This window comes from Rattus norvegicus, chromosome 6 (assembly GCF_021556685.1).
Source record: "Rattus norvegicus strain SHRSP/BbbUtx chromosome 6, alternate assembly SHRSP_T2T, whole genome shotgun sequence".
NCBI classification, from domain to species: Eukaryota; Metazoa; Chordata; class Mammalia; order Rodentia; family Muridae; genus Rattus; species Rattus norvegicus.
In genome coordinates, this window is record NC_141539.1 from 138,831,421 (window position 1) to 138,853,437 (window position 22,017).

Below are 22,017 nucleotides of genomic sequence, written 5' to 3' on the forward strand. Positions count from 1 at the left end.
ACTTCCTCATAGCTCAGGCTGCCCCTGAAAAGCTGCAAACAGAAGGTTTTTGTTGAGCCACAAGTCACTGTGCTCCCAGTTAGCACTGTGATGCTTCGCTTAGTCAAAACCACCTACCAGTCACAGACCACAGGGACTCTGGGTCTCAAACCTCACACTAGGCGCAGAGTATGGATATCCAGGCTCCCAAACTGCCAATCATCTCTTTGGTCAGGGACCAGTGATTTTTCTCAAAACGGAAAGTTCTGGAGCTGGGGCGGGGGGGGGGCTTTTCTTCTTTTTAAAATAAGAGCAGATAGAGGTCCATCTGTCATTCACTTGTATCTGAGTTGTTTCTCAACTATGGAGAAAAGTCTGTGAGGGTGGTGGTGGGCAGTGCCCCTCCCTGGGTAGCCATAAAGGTGGATCTTATCCTCCGTGTGTGTCCATCTATAGTGCACCTGGGGGCCTGTCAGGCACTCAGACTGCTCTTTGCTTTCTCTACAGCAGAAAAAAGTGACCTAAATTAAAGTCTAAAATGTCACTCTGCTGTCGTGATGGGGAAACATCTCTGGGGCTGTGTTTCCTGTGCCCAAGGTGGATGTGTCCACTCCTGGTCACTGCCAGAACTTTGGTTATCAGCAGGGGGTCTCAGCTCTGTCATTTGTTGTACAGGGGAGGGGTTCAGTGCGCTAAGAGAAGGTTCTTTGGCAGTGGTCTTCTCATGACCCAGGGGGCCATCCCAAGACAGGGGACAGTCCATATTCACTTATGTGAGTTGGTTCGAAGCTGGGCCTTACAGGTCAGCAGTAGGTGCTTAAGGAATATAGACGTTTGTTTCCCCAGGCTAGGCAAAGGACTCCAGTAAGTAAGCATCTAGGGGGCATAGATGTGGTAGGATGAGCAGAAGAGGTGACTATGTCCCAGGATCCTAGGGACGTAGAAAGGTGGGTAAATAGGACAGGTGGTATCTGTGGCCCTGGGGACATGGGAAAATGGGGTGAGTAGGAGGGGGTCTAGAGGCTCCCTTCCGTATATACTGTGTTTTAGAGATCTAGGAGTAGGGGAAAGGAGAGGGCCAGCCTTCCTTGTTTTCTTGGCTAGGATCCTGTTCTGTAGATAGCTCTAGATCTTAGATCCTCAAGCCCCATCTATTCCCAGAGTCTCTGTTCTCTCAGGTCTATATTAGGTGGTCTCTTGAGAGAGGGAGGAGTAGGGTTGTCTCAGGCTTTCTAGGGAATACCTGCTTCTGCTGTAGTACCTCAGTTACTGACGGGGCATGACAGGTAATTTCCCAGCCCACAGTCTGGGCCCTCACAAAACTTTCTTCCTCATTCACTGGAGAGGTCTAGTTAAGTTACAGACACTATTGCCTGCCTGGGTCTTAGTCCTCTCCTGTGGTGCAATAATGCCTTGTTGGCTACAGTATGACAGGATCTGACCTCCCTTTGGCCCTTTCTCTAGCTCCCTAGCTGTGCAGAGCTACTTGGATCACGATCATACAATAAGTCTACCTATCTACACTTCTGCTCTCTGTGTGGCTCTTCTGTTGTATCCATGATCCAGGTCTGAAGATCCTTTCTGCACACCACATGGGGATGTGCCAGGAAAAACATATACGTGTTCTAGTTTGATTTTCTCTTGCTGTGATAAATATAACAACCAAAAGCAACTTGACAAAGAAAGGGCTTGTTTTGCCTTTTAACTTGCAACCCATCACTGACAGAAGTCAAGACAGAAACATAGGTAGGAGCTGAAGGAAAAGTCTCGGAGGGATGCGGCTTATTTGGCTTGCTTTCTCTGGCTTGTTCAGCCACCCTCCCCCCTCATCTATCTATCTCTCCATTCATTTATTCACTTAACATCATCCCAATTGCAGTTTCTCCCATCCCAGCCTCACAAGTCCCTCTCTCCATTACCCCTTGCCCTTCTCCTCAGAGACAGTGAGCCCCCCTTGGGTATCAACTTGTTTAGGGACATCAAGTCACAGCAGGACCAAGAACATCCTTTCTCACTAAGGCCAAACAAGGCAACCCAGGCAGGGAAAGGAGATCCAATGGCAGGCAAGAGACTCAGAGACAGCTCCTTCTCCAATGGTTGGGGGATCCACAAGAAGACCAAGCTGCACATGTGCTATAAATGTGTAAGAAGCTTAAGTCCAGTCTCCAACATGGTTGGTAAGCCCCCATTGGCCCAGGTTAGTTGATTCTGTAGATATTCTTGTGGAGTCATTGATACCCCCAGCTTGATCAATCCCATTCTCCATTATTCAACATGACTCCCATAGCTCTGCCTGAGGTTTGGCTGTGGGTCTCTGCACCCGTTTCTGCCCACTGCTGGATGAAGCCTCTCAGGAGACAGTTTTACTAGGTTCCTGTCTGCAAGCATAGTGCAGTATCAGTAGCATCAGGAGAGCTCTCTCCCATCGGATGACTCTCCAATTGGGGCAGTCATTGGTTGGCCATTTCCCCAATCTCTGTTCCGTCTTTGTCCCTGCACATCTCGTGGGCAGGAAAAATTTTGGGTTGCAAGTTTTGTGGATGAGTTGGTGTCCTTATCCCTCTACTGAAAGTACTGCCTGGCTACAGGAGGCAAACACTTCAGTTTCCATGTCTTCTGCTGCTAGAAGTTTCAGATAGGTTCACCCCCAGAGACTCCTGGGAGCATCCCCCATCCCATGACAGAAGTCATCTAGGAAAGGCTATGGCAAGCAAGTGAGTTTCCTAGAGATGGCCCACTATTTTTTTTTATTGGATTTTTTTTGTATTTACATTTCAAATGTAATCCAATTTCTCCCCATCTCCCTTTCCCCTTCTTTCCCCTGCTTCTCTGAAGATGCTCCCATTACCACCCATCCACTCCTGCCTCAACACCCTGGCATTCTCCTACACTGGAGAAATGAGCAGGACCAAGGGCTTCTCCTTCTATTGATGCCAGACAATGCCATCCTCTGTTACATATGCCGCTGGAGCCATGGATCCCTTCATGTGTACTCATTGTTTGGTTACTTAGTCCCTGGGAACTCTGGGGTGTCTGGTTGGTTGATATTGTTGTTCTTCCCTTCAGCTCCTTCAGTCCTTTCTCTAACTCCTCCATTTTGGTCTCCTTGCTCAGTCCAATGGTTAGCTGCAAGCATCCTCCTCTGTATCAGTAGGGTCCTGGCAGAGCCTCTCTGGGGACATCCATATCTGGCTTCTCTCAGCAAGCACTTTTTTTTTTTTTTTTTTTTGGGGGTAAGAGAGTTTATTTTCTTTCATACTCCATGTTGAGGAGAGAGGTGCTAGTTACTATAACTGTGATGAAATATCATGACCAAAATCAACTGATAGAAGAGAATTGATTTCAGGTTTTAGTTCTAGACAAAGAGTCCTTAATTGTGGAGAAGGATGTATAGCAGGAACAGGAAGCAGGTATCGATCACAGCTCACCAGTGCAAAGGAAGCCGATGAAGTGCTAGATATGAGGTGAAACTAAACTTTTCAAAGCCTACTCCAGTGTTGCCCTTCCTCCAGCAGGGCTACATTTCCCAAAGATTCCATAATATTCCCTACTGGGGTCAGCAAGCACTTCTTGGCATCAGCAATAATCACTGGGTTTGGTGGTTGCATATGGGATGCAATGCCAGGTGGGGCAGTCTCTGCATGACCTTTTCTTCAGTCCCCACTCCACTCTTTGTCCCTGTATTTCCTCCCATGAGTATTTTGTTCTCCCTTCTAAGAAGTACTGAAGCATCCAGTTTTGGTCTTCTTTCTTGGGCTTCACAAAATCTGTGAATTTTTTCTTAGGTATTCCAAGCTTTTGGGCTAATATCCACTTATCAGTGAGTGCATACCGTGTGTGTGTGTGTGTGTGTGTGTGTGTGTGTGTGTGTGTGTATGTGTGTGTGTTTTGTGACTGGGTTACCTCACTCAGTATATTTTCTAGATCCATCCATTTGCCTCAGAGTTTCATGTAGTCCTTATTTTTAATAGTTGAGTAATATTCCATTGTGTAGATGTACCACATTTTCTGTATCCATTCCTCTCTTGAGGGACATCTGGATTCTTCCAGCTTCTAGCTATTATAAATAAGGCTGCTATGAACATAGTGGAGAATGTGTCCTTGTAGTATGTTGGGGCATCTTTTGGGTATATGCCCAGGAGTGGTATAGCTGGGTCCTCAGGAAGTACTAGGTCAAATTTTCTGAGGAACCTCCAGACTGATTTCCAGAATGGTTGTACCAGTCTGCAGTCCCACCAACAATGGAGGAGTGTTTCTATTTCTCCACATTCTTGCCAGTATCTGCTGTCACCTGAGTTTTTGATCTTAGCCATTCTCACTGGTGTGAGGTGGAATCTCAGGGTTGTTTTGATTTGCATTTCTCTAATGACTAAGGATGTTGAACATTTCTTTAGGTGCTTCTTAGTCATTCTGTATTCCTCAGTTGAGACTTCTTTGATTAGCTCTATACCCCATTTTTAATAGGGTTATTTGGCTCTCTGGAGTCTAACTTCTTGAGTTCTATGTATATTTTGGATACTAGCCCTCTATCAGATGTAGGATTAGTAAAGATCTTTCCCAATCTGTTGGTTGCCGTTTTGTCCTAATGACAGTGTCCTTTGCCTTATAGAAGCTTCGCCGTTTTATGAGATTCCACTTGTTGATTCTTGATCTTAGAGCATAAGCCATTGGTGTTCTGTCCAGGAACATTTCCTCAGTGCCCATGTGTTCAAGGCTCTTCCCAACTTTCTCTTCTAGTAGTTTCAGTGTATTTGATGTTATGTGCAGGTCCTTGATCCACTTGGACTTGAGCTTTGCATAGGAGATAAGAATGGGTCAATTTGCATTTTTCTACATATATGCAGACCTCCAGTTGAACTAGCACCATTTGTTGAAAATGCTGTCTTTCTTTCCACTGGGTAGTTTTAGTTCTTTGGCAAAGATCAGTGACTATAGGTTTGTGGGTTCATTTCTGGGTTTTCAATTCTAACCCACTGATTTACCTGCTTTTGTATATAGTATAGGCTTTGGTAGTAGGATCTGAGGAATATTTGAATTTCCTTTGAATTTGTTGTTGTCTCCCTTTTCATTTTTTCTTCATCTTTATTAACTTGGGTATTTCTTATTTACATTTCAACTGTTATTCCCTTTCCCGGTTTCCAGGTCAACATCTCCCTAACCCCTCCCCCTCCCCTTCTATATGGTTGTTCCCCTCCCCATCCTCCCCCATTACCCCCTACCCCCAACAATCCCGTGCACTGGGGGTTCAGTCTTGGCAGGACCAAGGGCTTCCCCTTCCACTGGTGCTCTTACTAGGCTATTCATTGCTACATATGCAGTTGGAGTCCAGGGTCAGTCCATGTACAGTCTTTGGGTAGTGGCTTAGTCCCTGGAAGCTCTGGTTGGTTGGCATTGTTCTTCATATGGGGTCTCAAACCCCTTCAAGCTCTTTCAGTCCTTTCTCTGAATCCTTCAACAGTGGTCCCGTTCTCAATTCCATGGTTTGCTGCTGGCATTCACCTATGTATTTGCCGTATTCTGGCTGTCTCTCTCAGGAGAGATCTACATCTGTTTCCTGTCAGCCTGCTCTTCTTTGCTTCATCAATCTTATCTAGTTTGGTGGCTGTATATGTATGGGCCACATGTAGGGCAGGCTCTGAATGGGCGTTCCTTCAGTCTCTGTTCTATATTTTTCCTCCCTACCCCCTCCCAAGGGTATTCTTGTTCCTCTTTTAAAGAAGGAGTAAAACATCCGCATTTTGGTCATCCTTCTTGAGTTTCATGTGTTCTGTGCATTTAGGGCAATTCAAGCATTTGGGCTAATAGCCACTTATCAATGAGTGCATACCATGTGTGTTTTTCTGTGGTTGGGTGACTTCACTCAGGATGATATTTTCCAGTTCCATCCATTTGCCTATGAATTTCATAAAGTCATTGTTTTCATAGCTGAGTAATATTCCATTGTGTAGATGTACCATATTTTCTGTATTCATTCCTCTGTTGAAGGGCATCTGGGTTCTTTCCAGCTTCTGGCTATTATAAATAAGGCTGCTATGAACATAGTGGAGCATGTGTCTTTTTTTTACATGTTGGAGCATCTTTTGGGTATATGCCCAAGAGAGGTATAGCTGGGTCCTCGGGTAGTTCAATGTCCAATTTTCTGACGAATCTCCAGACTGATTTCCAGAATGGTTGTACCAATCTGCAATCCCACCAACAATGGAGAAGTGTTCCTCTTTCTCCACATCCTTGACAGCATTTGTTGTCACCTGAGTTTTTGATATTAGCCATTCTCACTGGTGTGAGGTGAAATCTCAGGGTTGTTTTGATTTGCATTTCCCTTATGACTAAAGATGTTGAACATTTCGTTAGGTGTTTCTCAGCCATTCGGCATTCCTCAGTTGTGAATTGTTTGTTTAGCTCTGAACCCCATTTTTTTTCATTATGATCATAGCAGCTTTATTCATAATATTCATAATAATGTCCTTCAACTGAAGAACAGATAAAGAAAATGTGGTCCATTTACACAACAAAATATTATTCAGCTATCAAGAACAAGGGCACTATGAAATGTGCAGGCAAATGGATAGAACTAGACACATGCCCTCAGTGAGGTAACCCAGGTCCAAAAGGACATGGATGGTATGTACTCATTTACAAGTTGACATTAGCCATAAAGTACAGGCTACCCAAGCTATAATCCACAGGCCCCAAGAAGCTAATTAACAAGAAGGGCCCTTGAGAGGATGCTTGAATCTCATCCCATGCTTGCCCATGGGATGGGTCTCAAGTTGGGATGGTTATTGGTTGGCCATTTCCTCAGTCTCTGCTCCTTCCCCTGTCCATGCATTTCTTGTACACTGGGTAAATTTTGGGTTGAAAGTTTCGTGGGTGGGTTGCTGTCTCTATAGCTCCTCTGGGGATCCTGCCTGGCTCCAGGAAGCAGCCTCTTCAAGTTCCGTATTCCCCCATGCTGTGAGTCTCAGCTGAGTTCACTCCATTGATCCTTGGGTTCCTTCCTTATCCAAGATCTCTGTCACATCCTAGAGATGCCTTCCCCACACCTCTTCACCTCTGCCAGTTGCAGATTTCCATTTGTTCTTATGGTTATCTGGTCAACCCTCCTATCTGTCCCCACACGTGATCCTGAATGCCCCCATCCTCCCATTACCCTCCCCATCTCCTCTTCCACTCAGTTCCCTCCCTCCATCTGCCTCTTATGACTATTTTATTCCTCATTCTAAGTGAGATTGAAACATACTCACTTGGGCCTTCTTTCTTGTTTAGCTTCTTTGGGTCTGTGGAGTGTAGCTTATTACCTTGAACCCCATTTTTTAATAGGGTTATTTGTCTCCCTGCGGTCTAACTTCTTGAGTTCTTTGTATATTTTGGATATAAGGCCTCTATCTGTTGTAGGATTGGTAAAGATCTTTTCCCAATCTGTTGGTTGCCGTTTTGTCCTAACCACCGTGTCCTTTGCCTTACAGAAGCTTTGCAGTTTTATGAGATCCCATTTGTCGATTCTTGATCTTAGAGCATAAGCCATTGGTGTTTTGTTCAGGAAACTTTCTCCAGTGCACATGTGTTCGAGATGCTTCCCCAGTTTTTCTTCCATTAGTTTGAGTGTAGCTGGTTTGATGTGGAGGTCCTTGATCCACTTGGACTTAAGCTTTGTACAGGGTGATAAGCATGGATCGATCTGCATTCTTCTACATGTTGACCTCCAGTTGAACCAGCACCATTTGCTGAAAATGCTATCTTTTTTCCATTGGATGCTTTTGGCTCCTTTGTCAACAATCAAGTGCCCATAGGTGTGTGGGTTCATTTCTGTGTCTTCAATTCTGTTCCATTGGTCTATCTGTCTGTCTCTGTACCAATACCATGCAGTTTTTAATCACTATTGCTCTGTAATACTGCTTGAGTTCAGGGATAGTGATTCCCACAGAAGTCCTTTTATTGTTGAGGATAGTTTTAGCTATCCTGGGTTTTTTGTTATTCCAGATGAATTTGCAAATTGTTCAGCCTAGCTCTCTGTGGAATTGGATTGGTATTTTGATGGGGATTGCATTGAATCTGTAGACCGCTTTTGGTAAAATCGTGATTTTTACTATATTAATCCTGCCAATCCACGAGTATGGGCGGTCTTTCCATCTCCTGGGATCTTCTTCAACTTCTTTCTTCAGAGGTTTGAAGTTCTTATCATACATATCTTTCACTTGCTTGTTTAAAGTCAAACCAGGGATTTTATTTTATTTGGGACTCTTATGAAGGGTGTCGTTTCCCTAATTTCTTTCTCGGCTTGTTTCCCTTTTGAGTAGAGGAAGGCTACCAGTTTATTTGAGTTAATTTTATACCCATCCACTGTACTGAAGCTGTTTATCAGGTTTAGTAGTTCTCTGGTGGAACTTTTGGGATCACTTAAATATACTATCATATCATCTGCAAATAGTGATATTTTGACTTCTTCTTTTCCAATCTGTATCCCTTTGATCTCCTTTTGTTTTCTGATTGCTCTGGCTAGAACTTGAAGAAGTATATTGAAAAAGTAGGGAGAGAGTGGGCAACCTTGTCTAGTCCCTGATTTTAGTGGGATTGCTTCAAGTTTCTCTCCATTTAGTGTTATGTTAGCTACTGGTTTGCTGTATATGGCTTTTACTATGTTTAGGTATGGGCCTTGAATTCCTATCCTTTCCAGGACTTTTATCATGGAGGGGTGTTGAATTTTGTCAAATTCTTTCTCAGCCTCTAATGAGATGATCATGTGGTTTTTATCTTTCAGTTTGTCTATATAGTGAATTATGTTGATGGTTTTCCGTATATTAAACCATGCCTGCATGCCTGGGATGAAGCCTACTTGATCATGTTGGATGACTGTTTTAATGTGCTCTTGGATTCGGTTTGCCAGAATTTTATTGAGTATTTTTGTGTCGATATTCATAAAGGAAATTGGTATGAAGTTCTCTTTCTTTGTTGGGTCTTTGTGTGGTTTAGATATAAGAGTAATTGTGGCTTCAAGAAGGAATTCGGTAGCGTTTCATCAGTTTCAATTTTGTGGAATAGTTTGGATCCTATTAGTATAAGGTCTTATATGAAGGTCTGATAGAATTGTGCACTGAACCCATCTGGGTCTGGGGTCTTTTTGTTTGGGAGACCTTTAATGACTGCTTATATTTCTTTAGGAGTTATGGGGTTGTTTGAATGATTTATCTGTTCCTGATTTAACTTCAATACCTGGTATCTGTCTAGAAAATTGTCCATTTCCTCCAGATTTTCAAGTTTTGTTGAATATAGGCTTTTGTAGTAGGATCTGATAATTTTTTGAATTTTCTCTGATTCTGTAGTTATGTCTCCCTTTTCATTTCTGAGTTTGTTAATTTGGACACGCTCTCTTTGCCCTCTAGTTAGTCTGGCTAAGGGTTTATGTATCTTACTGATTTTCTCAAAGAACCAAATTTTGGTTCTGTTGATTCTTTGTATGGTCCTTTTTGTTTCTACTTGGTTGATTTCAACTCTGAGTTTGATTATTTCCTGCCTTCTACTCCTCCTGGGTGTATTTGCTTCTTTTTGTTCTAGAGCTTTTAGGTGTGCTGTCAAGCTGTTGATATATGCTCTCTCCTGTTTCTTTCTGCAGGCACTCAGAGCTATGAGTTTTCTTCTTAGCACAGCCTTCATTGTGTCCCATAAGTTTGGGTATGCTGTACGTTCATTTTCATTAAATTCTAAGAAGTCTTTAATTTCTTTCTTTGTTTCTTCCTTGACTTGGTTATCGTTGAGTAGAGCATTGTTTAACTTCCATGTATATGTGGGCATTCTTCCTTTATTGTTGTTGAAGACCAGCTTAGCCCGTGGTGGTCTGATAGGACGCATGGGATTATTTCTATCTTTCTGTATCTATTGAGGTCTGTTTTATGATCAATTATATGGTCACTTTTGGAGAAAGTACCATGAGGATAGAATGTTCTATAAATATCTGTTAAGTCTATTCGGTTCATGACTTCTCTCAGTCTGTCTATGTCTCTGTTTAATTTCTGTTTCTATGATCTGTCTATTGATGAGAGTGTGGTGTTGAAATCTCGTACTATTATTGTATGAGGTGCATTGTGTCCTTTGAGCTTTAGTAAGGTTTCTTTTATGTATGTAGGTACCCTTATATTTGGAGCATAGATATTCAGGATCGAGAGTTCATCTTGGTGGATTTTTCCTTTGAAGAATATGGAGTGTCCTTCCTTATCTTTTTTGATGACTTTTGGTTGAAAATTGATTTTATTTGATATCAGAATGGCTACTCCAGCTTGCTTCTTCAGACCATTTGCTTGGAAATTTGTTTTTCAGTCTTTCACTCTGAAGTAGTGTCTGTCTTTGTCTCTGACGTGTATTTTCTGTAGGCAGCAGAATACAGGGTTCTCATTCCATATCCAGTTTGTTAGTCTATGTCTTTTTATTGGGGAGTTGAGACTATTTATGTTCAGAGATATTAAGGAATAGTGATTGTTGCTTCCTGTTATAATCGTATTTGCATGTGAGATTATGTTTGTGTGCTTTCATTCTCTTTGTTTTGTTGCCAAGACGATTAGTTTCTTGCTTTTTCTAGGGTGTAGCTTGCCTCCTTATGTTGGAGTTTACCATTTATTATCCTTTGTAGTGCTGGATTTGTAGAAAGATATTGTGTAAATTTGGTTTTGTCATGGAATATGTTGGTTTCTCCATCTATGTTAATTGAGAGTTTTGCAGGATTCAGTAACCTGGGCTGGCATTTGTGTTCTCTTAGTGTCTGTATGACATCTGTCCAGGATCTTCTGGCTTTCATAGTCTCTAGGGAGAAGTCTGGGTGCTTCTGATAAGTCTACCTTTATATGTTACTTTACCTTTTCCCTTACTGCTTTTAATATTCTTTCTTCATTTTGTGCGTTTGGTGTTCTGACTATTATGTGACAGGAGGAATTTCTCTTCTGGTCCAATCTATTTGGATTTCTGGAGGCTTCTTGTATGTTTATGGGCATCTCTTTCTTTAGGTTAGGGAAGTTTTCTTCTATGATTTTGTTGAAGACATTTACTGGTCCTTTGAGCTGGGAGTCTTCACTCTCTTCTATACCTATTATCCTTAGGTTTGATCTTCTCATTGAGTCCTGGATTTCCTGTATGTTTTGGACCAGTAGCTTTTTCTGTTTTACATTATCTTTGACCGTTGTGTCAATGATTTCTATGGAATCTTCTGCTCCTGAGATTATCTCTTCTATCTCTTATATTTTGTTGGTTATGCTTGTATCTACTACTTCTTGTCTCTTCTTTTGGTTTTCTATATCCAGAGTTGTCTCCCTTTGTGCTTTCTTTTTTACTTCTATTTCCATTTTTAATTCCTTCACCTGTTTGATTGTGTTTTCCTGGAATTCTTTCAGGGATTTTGTGATTCCTCTGTATAGGCTTCTACTTGTTTATTTATGTTTTCCTCCATTTCTCTAAGGGAGTTCTTTATGTCTTTCTTGAAGTCCTCCATCATCATGATCAAATGTGATTTTAAATCTAGATTTTCCTTTTCTGGTGTGTTTGGATTTTCAGTGTTTGCCTTGGTGGGAGAATTGGGCTCCAATGATGCCATGTAATCTTGGTTTCTGTAGCTTGGGTTCCTGTGCTTGCCTCTCGCCATTGGTTTTCTCTGGTGTTACCTTGTTCTGCTATTTCTGACATTGGGTAGACTGTCCTATAGGCCTGTGTGTCAGGAGTGCTGTAGACCTATTTTCCTTTTTTCTTCTTCCAGTTATGGGAACAGAGTGTTCTGCTTTTGGACTTGTAATCTTTCCTGTCTACCGGTCTTCAGCTGTTCCTGTGGGCCTGTGTCCTGAGTCCACCAGGCAGGTTGCTTGGAGCAGAAAAGTTGGTGTTATGTGTGGTCCCATGGCTGAAGTTGCTCCTGGGTGGCTGCTTTTGAGCTCTCCGTGAGGGCAGCAACCAGGAGGGCCTGCACCACCTTTTCCTGGGTTCCCAGTGCACCGGGGTCCCAGATGGCGTTAGGTGTTTTCCTCTGGAGTCAGAAATGTGGGTAGACTTTTCCGTCTTCCCTGGCATGTCTGCCCCTCTGAAGGGTTAGCTCTCCCTTCCAGGGGATTTGGGTGCAGGGAGCTTTTTTTGGCTTGTGTGCTTTAAAAAGTGACTGAGAGAACATGAGAACTTGTTTAGTCTGATGTCTTGTGGGTTTCAGGTAAAGATGGCCAAGTAAATGGTTTCAAAGTGGCTGTGGAAGGCTGTCTGAGCCATGCTTGTAGTGTTTCCCATGTTTCCCTTAGAGAAAGATCATCAGGGCCCCTCCTTTTCAAAGGAGGCATTTGTCTGTGTGGAGAGCTGAGTAGTTTTCTGTTGGTGTTCTTGGGCTGTGGTTGAGATGTTATTGGTATCTGACTTCAGGGTGCTTTTACTTCTCTGGGGTCATTCAGAAAAGCTGTTTGTTGAGTAGCATCTGTTACTAGGCCTCAGTGATGAAAAGTCAATTATAGACCCTTAGGTGCCAGCTCTTCTAGACCAGTGATTTAACCTGAAGTATGTGCTGGGGAAAATAGGTTTTTGCTGTTGGACGTACCACTGTGGTGATAATAACCATCATAGTAATAAACACAGTAATAAATCCCTTCACAAAAAGCTGTACTAAGATGGGGTCTGGTTCTGCAGTGGTAGCGTCTAAGGGTGTGGGAAGAATAGGAAGAAGTATACAGTCTCAGGAGCCATCCTGAGTTGAGGTTCAGCTTTTTCCTTCTTAGACTCTTATTTTCTTCAGGAATGTCCTAGGCATGAGGCAGGTACTGGGGTTTCCACGTGACTGACATGCTAACATCCCTCATTCTCTCAATGCCTGGATGGGAGTTGCTGAGAAAGAGGTGATAAGAAAAACTGGAAAGATTTGTCTTTGGGTGACTTCCTGATTGACATGCTCCCTTCCTTCCTCTTCCTGTGGGAGGCAATGCGGTGATGCGTTGAGAGCCTTACATGTGGGCAGAAATGAGTAACGGCAGAAGCTGCAGACTGTGTCAAGAGAAGCTGGGCTTTGTGCTCTGAGACAAGGCTGTCCTTTTCTCTTTGAAAGTCTCACAGACTGTGTAGATCTTTCCTATAAGATTGGCCGTCTGCTTCTGTGTCTGCTGCTCTGTCTGATGTTCTCTGTTCCTTGCAGTTCTTGTTCTTCCCATCAGAGACACTTGTGTGATGTCATGATGGTTGTGACCTCATCTTCTCTCCCTAGTGCTTCTTGTTCCTGATGGGAACCCTGGCATTTTCCACATCCTGGGATTGGGGGCTGGGACCTCTCAGCACAGGGCATTACACTTTTTCTTCTCATCACCTAAAGAGAGAGTGAATTTTGCTTGTTGGGATTTTGAGAGAGAGGGAATCCTGCTGAACATTTTCCTTTTTGACTTGGTCCTTCCTTTCATCAGCATTGAAGGCATTAAAAACATCATTTGTGAGACCTTCTACTTTTATAATTCTTTCCTCTTCCCAATTTGTTTATGCTTCCTTTTAGGGGCATGTGTTCTGATACCTGTTTTTGGGCTGTTGTAGCATTGCTGTTCTGTGACTTTTTTATTTTTTTGCATTTTCTTTATTTTTTTTCCATTTTTTATTAAATTGGGTATTTCTTATTTACATTTCAAATGTTATTCCCTTTCCCGGTTTCCTGTCCATCAGTCCCCTAACCCCTCCCCTCCCTTTTAACATGGATGTTCCCCTCCACATCCACTCCCCCATTACTGCTCCCCCCAAACAATCCCCTACACTGAGGGTCCAACCTTGTCAGGACCCAGGGCTTCCCCTTCTACTGGTGCACTTACTAGGCTATTCATTGCTACCTATGCAGTTTGAGCCTAGGGTCAGTCCATGTATAGTCTTTGGGTAGTGACTTAGTCCCTGGAAACTCTGGTTGGTTGGCATTGTTGTTCTTATGGGGTCGCAAGCTTCTCCACCTCTTTCAGTCCTTTCTAAGATTCCTTCAATGGGGGTCCTGTTCTTAGTTCAGTGGTTTGCTGCTGGCATTTGCCTCTGTATTTGACATGTTCTGGCTGTGTCTCTCAGGAGAGAACTGTATCCAGTTCCTGTCAGCATGCGTTTCTTAGCTTCATCCATCTTATCTAGTTTTGGTGGATATATATATCCTCTTTTGTTCCTCTTTCAAAGAAGGAGTGAAACATCCTTATTTTGCTCATCCTTCTTGAGTTTCATGTAGGCTGTGCTTTGCATCTTGGATAATTCAAGCATTTGGGCTAATATACACTTATCAACAATTGCAAAACGTGTGTTTTTCTGTGATTGGGTTACCTCACTCGGGATGATATTTTCTAGTTTCATTTGCCTATGAATTACATGAAGTCATTGTTTTTGATAGCTGAGTAGTACTTCATTGTGTAGATGTACCACACATTTTGAATCTGTTACTCTGTTGAAGGGTATCTGGGTTCTTTCTAGCTTCTGGCTATTATAAATAAGGCTGTTATGAACATAGTGGAACATGTGTCTTTGTTGTATGTTGGAGCATCTTTTGGGTATATGTCTAGGAGAGGTATAGCTGGGTCCTCAGTACCCCATTATTTAATACAGTTATTTGGCTTTCTGGAGTCTAACCTTGTGAGTTCTTTGTATATTTTGATAATAGCCCTCTACCAGATGTAGGATGGGTAAAGATCTTTTCCCAATCTGTTGGTTGCCCTTTTGTCCTAATGACAGTATACTTTGGCTTATAGAAACTTTGCTTCTTTATGAGATCCTATTTATTGATTCTTGATATTAGAGCATAAGCCATTGAAATTCTGTTCAGGATATTTTTCCCAGTGCCCACTTTTCCTTCTATTAGTTTGGGTGTGTCTGGTTTGATGTGGAGGTCCTTCAAACACTTCAACTTAAGTTTTGTACAGGGCGGTAAGAAGGGATCTATTTGCATTTTTCTAAATGCTGACCTCCAGTTGAACCAGCAACATTTGTTGAAAATGCTATCCTTTTCCTTTTTTTTTCTTTTTCTTTTTTTCTTTTTTTTCGGAGCTGGGGACCGAACCCAGGGCCTTGCGTTTGCTAGGCAAGTGCTCTACCTCTGAGCTAAATCCCCAACCCCGACAAGGGAGCCAAAACCATCCAATGTTGGCTCCCTTGTCAAAAATCAAGTGACCATAGGTGTGTGGGTTCATTTCTGGGTCTTCAATTCTTTTCCACTGGTCTATTTGTCTGTCTCTGTACCAATACCATATAGTTTTCATCACTATTGCTCTGTAATACTGCTTGAGTTCAGGGATAGTGATTCCCCCAGAATTCCTTTTAATGTTGAGGTAGTTTTAATTATCCTGTGTTTTTTGTTATTCCAAACGATTTTGCAAATTATTCTGTCTAACTCTGTGAGGAATTGGGTTGGAATTTTGATGGGGATTGCATTGAATGTAGATTGCTTTTGATAAAATGACTATTTTTACTGTATTAATCCTGCCGATCCATGGGCATGGGAGATCTTTCCATCTTCTGAGATCTTTTTCAATTTCTTTCTTCAGAGATTCAAGTTCTTATACAGATCTTTCACTTGCTTGGTTAGAGTCACACCGAGGTATTTTATATAATTTTGGGACTACTGTGAAAGGTGTCATTTCCCTAATTTCTTTCTCAGCCTGTTTATCCTTTGAGTAGAGGAAGGCTACTGATTTGTTTTACTTAATTTTCCACCCAGCCACTTTGCTGAAGGTGTTTATCAGGTTTAGTAGTTCTCTGGTGGAACTTTTGGGATCACTTAAATATATTATCATATCATCTGCAAATAGTGATATTTTGACTTCTTCCTTTCTAATCTGTATCCCTTTGATCTCCTTTTGTTGTTTGATTGCTCTGGCTAGGACTTCGAGGAATATATTGAATAAGAAGGGAGAGAGTGGGCAGCCTTGTCTAGTCCCAGATTTTAGAGGGATTGCTTCAAGTTTCTCTCCATTTAGTTTAATGTTAGCTACTGGTTTTCTGTATATGACTTTTACTATGTTTATGTATAGGCCTTGAATTCCTGTTCTTTCCAGGACTTTTATCATGGAGGGGTGTTGAATTTTGTCAAATGCTCTCTCGGCATCTAATGAAATGATCATGTGGTTTTATTCTTTCATTTTGCTTATATAGTGGATTATGTTGATGGTTTTCTGTATATTAAACCATCCCTGCATACCTGGGATGAAGCCTACTTGATCATGATGGATGATTGTTTTGCTTTGTTCTTGAATTCGGTGTGCTAGAATTTTATTGTGTATTTTTGTGTAGATATTAATAAAGGAAATTGGTCTGAAGTTCTTTTTCTTTGTTGGGTCCTTGTGTGGTTTAGGTATAAGGGTAATTGTGGATTCATAGAAGCAATTCGGTAGTGCTCCATCTGTTTCAATTTTGTGGAATATTTTGGATAGCATTGGTATGAGGTCTTTTTTTTTTTATTAACTTGAGTATTTCTTATATACATTTCGAGTGTTATTCCCTTTCCCGGTTTCCGGGCAAACATCCCCCTCCCCCCACCCTTCCTTATGGGTGTCCCCCTCCCAACCCTCCCCCCATAGACTAGTTCACTGGGGGTTCAGTCTTAGCAGGACCCAGGGCTTCCCCTTCCACTGGTGCTCTTACTAGGATATTCATTGCTACCTATGGGGTCAGAGTCCAGGGTCAGTCCATGTATAGTCTTTAGGTAGTGGCTTAGTCCCTGGAAGCTCTGGTTGCTTGGCATTGTTGTACTTTTGGGGACTCGAGCCCCTTCAAGCTCTTTCAGTTCTTTCTCTGATTCCTTCAATAGGGGACCTATTCTCAGTTCAGTGGTTTGCTGCTGGCATTCGCCTCTGTATTTGCTGTATTCTGGCTGTGTCTCTCAGGAGCGATCTACATCCGGTTCCTGTAGGCCTGCACTTCTTTGCTTCGTCCATCTTCTCTAATTGGGTGGCTGTATATGTATGGGTCATATGTGGGGCAGGCTCTGAATGGGTGTTCCTTCAGTCTCTGTTTTAATCTTTGCCTCTCCCTTCCCTGCCAAGGGTATTCTTTTTCCTCATTTAAAGAAGGAGTGAAGCATTCACATTTTGATCATCCGTCTTGAGTTTCCTTTGTTCTAGGGATCTAGGGTAATTCAAGCATTTTGGCTAATAGCCACTTATCAATGAGTGCATACCATGTATGTCTTTCTGTGATTGGGTTAGCTCACTCAGGATGATATTTTCCAGTTCCAACCATTTGCCTACGAGTTTCATAAACTCGTTGTTTTTGATAGCTGAGTAATATTCCATTGTGTAGATGTACCACATTTTCTGTATCCATTCCTCTGTTGAAGGGCATCTGGGTTCTTTCCATTTTCTGGCTATTATAAATAAGGCTGCAATGAACATAGTGGAGCACGTGTCTCTTTTATATGTTGAGGCATCTTTTGGGTATATGCCCAAGAGAGGTATAGCTGGATCCTCAGGCAGTTCAAGGTCCAATTTTCTGAGGAACCTCCAGACTGATTTCCAGAATGGTTTTACCAGTCTGCAATCCCACCAACAATGGAGGAGTGTTCCTCTTTCTCCACATCCTCGCCAGCATCTGCTGTCACCTGAGTTTTTGATCTTAGCCAATCGCACTGGTGTGAGGTGAAATCTCAGGGTTGTTTTGATTTGCATTTCCCTTATGACTAAAGATGTTGAACATTTCTTTAGGTGTTTCTCAGCCATTAGGCATTCCTCAGCTGTGAATTCGTTGTTTAGCTCTGAACCCCATTTTTTAATAGGGTTATTTGTTTCCCTGCGGTATAACTTCTTGAGTTCTTTGTATATTTTGGATATAAGGCCTCTATCTGTTGTAGGATTGGTAAAGATCTTTTCCCAATCTGTTGGTTGCCGTTTTGTCCTAACCACAGTGTCCTTTGCCTTACAGAAGCTTTGCAGTTTTATGAGATCCCATTTGTCGATTCTTGATCTTAGAGCATAAGCCATTGGTGTTTTGTTCAGGAAATTTTTTCCAGTGCCCATGTGTTCCAGATGCTTCCCTAGTTTTTCTTCTATTAGTTTGAGTGTGTCTGGTTTGATGTGGAGGTCCTTGATCCACTTGGACTTAAGCTTTGTACAGGGTGATAAGCATGGATCGATCTGCATTCTTCTACATGTTGCCCTCCAGTTGAACCAGCACCATTTGCTGAAAATGCTATCTTTTTTCCATTGGATGGTTTTGGCTCCTTTGTCAAAAATCAAGTGACCATAGGTGTGTGGGTTCATTTCTGGGTCTTCAATTCTATTCCATTGGTCTATCTGTCTGTCTCTGTACCAATACCATGCAGTTTTTAATCACTATTGCTCTGTAATACTGCTTGAGTTCAGGGATAGTGATTCCCCCTGAAGTCCTTTTATTGTTGAGGATAGCTTTAGCTATCCTGGGTTTTTTGTTATTCCAGATGAATTTGCAAATTGTTCTGTCTAACTCTTTGAAGAATTGGATTGGTATTTTGATGGGGATTGCATTGAATCTGTAGATTGCTTTTGGTAAAATGGCCATTTTTACTATATTAATCCTGCCAATCCATGAGCATGGGAGATCTTTCCATCTTCTGAGGTCTTCTTCAATTTCTTTCCTCAGTGTCTTGAAGTTCTTATTGTACAGATCTTTTACTTGCTTGGTTAAAGTCACACCGAGGTACTTTATATTATTTGGGTCTATTATGAAGGGTGTCGTTTCCCTAATTTCTTTCTCGGCTTGTTTCTCTTTTGTATAGAGGAAGGCAACTGATTTATTCAAGTTAATTTTATACCCAGCCACTTTGCTGAAGTTGTTTATCAGCTTTAGTAGTTCTCTGGTGGAACTTTTGGGATCACTTAAATATACTATCATGTCATCTGCAAATAGTGATATTTTGACCTCTTCTTTTCCGATCTGTATCCCTTTGATCTCCTTTTGTTGTCTGATTGCTCTGGCTAGAACTTCAAGAACTATATTGAATAAGTAGGGAGAGAGTGGGCAGCCTTGTGTAGTCCCTGATTTTAGTGGGATTGCTTCAAGTTTCTCTCCATTTAGTTTAATGTTAGCAACTGGTTTGCTGTATATGGCTTTTACCATGTTCAGGTATGGGCCTTGAATTCCTATTCTTTCCAGGACTTTTATCATGAAGGGGTGTTGAATTTTGTCAAATGCTTTCTCAGCATCTAATGAAATGATCATGTGGTTCTGCTCTTTCAGTTTGTTTATATGATGGATCACGTTGATGGTTTTCCGTATATTAAACCATCCCTGCATGCCTGGGATGAAGCCTACTTGATCATGGTGGATGATTGTTTTGATGTGCTCTTGAATTCGGTTTGCCAGAATTTTATTGAGTATTTTTGCGTCGATATTCATAAGGGAAATACGTCTGAAGTTCTCTTTCTTTGTTGTGTCTTTGAGTGGTTTAGGTATAAGAGTAATTGTGGCTTCGTAGAAGGAATTCGGTAGGGCTCCATCTGTTTCAATTTTGTGGAATAGTTTGGATAATATTGGTATGAGGTCTTCTATGAAGGTTTGATAGAATTCTGCACTAAACCCGTCTGGACCTGGACTCTTTTTGGTTGGGAGACCTTTAATGACTGCTTCTATTTCCTTAGGAGTTATGGGGTTGTTTAACTGGTTTATCTGTTCCTGATTTAACTTCGATACCTGGTATCTGTCTAGGAAATTGTCCATTTCCTGAAGATTTTCAAATTTTGTTGAATATAGGTTTTTATAGTAAGATCTGATGATTTTTTGAATTTCCTCTGAATCTGTAGTTATGTCTCCCTTTTCATTTCTGATTTTGTTAATTTGGACGCACTCTCTGTGTCCTCTCGTTAGTCTGGCTAAGGGTTTATCTATCTTGTTGATTTTCTCAAAGAACCAACTTTTGGTTCTGTTGATTCTTTCTATGGTCCTTTTTGTTTCTATTTGGTTGATTTCAGCTCTGAGTTTGATTATTTCCTGCCTTCTGCTCCTCCTGGGTGTATTTGCTTCTTTTTGTTCTAGAGCTTTTAGGTGTGCTGTCAAGCTGCTGACATATGCTCTTTCCTGTTTCTTTCTGCAGGCACTCAGCGCTATGAGTTTTCCTCTTAGCACAGCTTTCATTGTGTCCCATAAGTTTGAGTATGTTGTATCTTCATTTTCATTAAATTCTAAAAAGTTTTTAATTTCTTTCTTTATTTCTTCCTTGACCAGGTTATCATTGAGTAGAGCATTGTTCATTTTCCAAGTATATGTGGGCATTCTTCCCTTATTGTTATTGAAGACCAGTTTTAGGCTGTGGTGGTCCGATAGCACGCATGGGATTATTTCTATCTTTCTGTACCTGTTGAGGCCCGTTTTTTGACCAATTATATGGTCAATTTTGGAGAAAGTACCATGAGGAGCTGAGAAGAAGGTATATCCTTTTGCTTTAGGATAGAATGTTCTATAAATATCCGTTAAGTCCATTTGGCTCATGACTTCTCTTAGTCTGTCGACATCACTGTTTAATTTCTGTTTCCATGATCTGTCCATTGATGAGAGTGGGGTGTTGAAATCTCCCACTATTATTGTGTGAGGTGCAATGTGTGTTTTGAGCTTTAGTAAGGTTTCTTTTACGTATGTAGGTGCCCTTGTATTTGGGGCATAGATATTTAGGATTGAGAGTTCATCTTGGTGGATTTTTCCTTTGATGAATATGAAGTGTCCTTCCTTATCTTTTTTGATGACTTTTAGTTGGAAATTGATTTTATTTGATATTAGAATGGCTACTCCAGCTTGCTTCTTCTGACCATTTGCTTGGAAAGTTGTTTTCCAGCCTTTCACTCTGAGGTAGTGTCTGTCTTTGTCTCTGAGGTGTGTTTCCTGTAGGCAGCAGAATGCAGGGTCCTCGTTGCGTATCCGGTTTGTTAATCTATGTCTTTTTATTGGGGAGTTGAGGCCATTGATATTGAGAGATATTAAGGAATAGTGATTATTGTTTCCCTTTATATTCATATTTGGATGTGAGGTTATGTTTGTGTGCTTTCATTCTCTTTGTTTCGTTGCCAAGACGATTAGTTTCTTGCTTCTTCTAGGGTATAGCTTGCCTCCTTATGGTGGGCTTTACCATTTATTATCCTTTGTAGTGCTGGATTTGTAGAAAGATATTGTGTAAATTTGGTTTTGTCATGGAATATCTTGGTTTCTCCATCAATGTTAATTGAGAGTTTTGCTGGATACAGTAACCTGGGCTGGCATTTGTGTTCTCTTAGGGTCTGTATGACATCTGTCCAGGATCTTCTGGCCTTCATAGTTTCTGGCGAGAAGTCTGGTGTGATTCTGATAGGTCTCCCTTTATATGTTACTTGACCTTTTTCCCTTACTGCTTTTAATATTCTTTCTTTATTTTGTGCGTTTGGTGTTTTGACAATTATGTGACGGGAGGTGTTTCTTTTCTGGTCCAATCTATTTGGAGTTCTGTAGGCTTCTTGTATGTCTATGGGTATCTCTTTTTTTAGGTTAGGGAAGTTTTCTTCTATGATTTTGTTGAAGATATTTACTGGTCCTTTGAGCTGGGAGTCTTCACTCTCTTCTATACCTATTATCCTTAGGTTTGATCTTCTCATTGAGTCCTGGATTTCCTGTATGTTTTGGACCAGTAGCTTTTTCCGCTTTACATTATCTTTGACAGTTGAGTCAATGATTTCTATGGAATCTTCTGCTCCTGAGATTCTCTCTTCCATCTCTTGTATTCTGTTGGTGAAGCTTGTATCTACAGCTCCTTGTCTCTTCTTTTGGTTTTCTATATCCAGGGTTGTTTCCATGTGTTCTTTCTTGATTGCTTCTATTTCCATTTTTAATTCCTTCAACTGTTTGATTGTGTTTTCCTGGAATTCTTTCAGGGATTTTTGCGATTCCTCTCTGTAGGCTTCTACTTGTTAATTAATGTTTTCCTGTGTTTCCCTAAGTGTGTTCATGTCTTTCTTGAAGTCCTCCAGCATCATGATCAAATATGATTTTGAAACTAGATCTTGCTTTTCTGGTGTGTTTGGATATTCCATGTTTGTTTTGGTGGGAGAATTGGGCTCCGATGATGCATTGTAGTCTTGGTTTCTGTTGCTTCGGTTCCTG

The 22,017-nt window shown here is 41.4% G+C and overlaps 2 gene segments (V, D, J or C); both read right to left on the reverse strand.

The window, feature by feature from the left end:
- LOC148005510 (Ig gamma-2C chain C region-like) overlaps positions 1-22,017 on the reverse strand; it is a 390,070-nt gene that overhangs the window by 59,538 nt on the left and 308,515 nt on the right.
- Positions 1-22,017, reverse strand: part of LOC148005512 (immunoglobulin heavy constant mu-like) — a 179,715-nt gene that overhangs the window by 11,510 nt on the left and 146,188 nt on the right.